The sequence below is a fragment of the Phoenix dactylifera genome, chromosome 1 (assembly GCF_051530095.1).
Source record: "Phoenix dactylifera cultivar Ajwa chromosome 1, Ajwa_hap1_PhDact_Kaust_v1.1, whole genome shotgun sequence".
NCBI classification, from domain to species: Eukaryota; Viridiplantae; Streptophyta; class Magnoliopsida; order Arecales; family Arecaceae; genus Phoenix; species Phoenix dactylifera.
The window spans coordinates 62,833,397-62,834,269 of NC_143190.1; the positions used below are offsets into that span (position 1 = coordinate 62,833,397).

Sequence of the window (873 nt, forward strand, 5' to 3'; positions counted from 1 at the left end):
TTTTGAAAATTTTGGGGAGAAGGGTTAGGAGGTATTAGAAGCTTGCTGCCTCCAAGAAAAATTTGGATGATTCCGCCATCCCGGATTATACGTATTGGAAAATGGATCATTACCCGGTCTGGGCTGTGTTTGGGCAGCATTGATGTGTTCTTGCATGAGTTCGGGATATTGGGGTGCTGAGGGGCACTCATGAATAGGATGCGATGGGCTAGAACAGATAGCACACACTTGTGCTTGGGAAGAGCTAACAACATGTCCTCCTATCATTAGTTGGTCAATCTTATGGGACAATGCTTCTACCTTGCTAGACAGGTCCATAGAATGACTTATTTCACAAATGGCCCCTTTTCTTTGAAAATTCGGGGATGCTTGACGAGAACATGAAGCATGGTGGAGGGAGTTTTCATTAAGATTTTCAAATAGTTGCCATGCTTCATGCTCATTTCGAAGCATGAAAGCCCTCCCGCATGCAGCATCGATCATCTGACGGTTTCGTTCCGTCAAACCGTCATAGAAACATTGCACTAGCTGCCACTTAGGTATTTGATGATGAGGGCATTTACGGATTAGGTCCCGAAATCTCTCCCAAGTTTTATGAAATTCTTCTCCCTCGGTTTGGGAGAAGCTTGTAATGGCACGTCTAAACTGGTTCGTTCTTCCTATAGGAAAGTATTTTTTAAGAAATTCTTGTTGCATTTGATCCCAAGAACGAATGGAGTTGGCTTCTAAAGAATTCAGCCATTGTTTGGCTCTATCTTTAAGGGAGAAGGGAAATAATCTAAGTTTTAGAGCATCATCAGTAAAGTTCTGAATCTTGACAGTGGTGCAAATCTCAAGGAATTCATCTAGATGTTTATATGGGTCTTCATTGGT

At 42.3% G+C, this 873-nt stretch overlaps 1 non-coding gene across 1 annotated transcript; it reads left to right on the forward strand.

Annotated features, from left to right (window-relative positions):
* The first annotated feature begins 541 nt into the window (after positions 1-541).
* Positions 542-647, forward strand: LOC120110728 (small nucleolar RNA R71). The gene has a single exon (XR_005511862.2). It is a non-coding gene; the product is annotated as a small nucleolar RNA R71 (small nucleolar RNA).
* Positions 648-873: the final 226 nt, after the last annotated feature.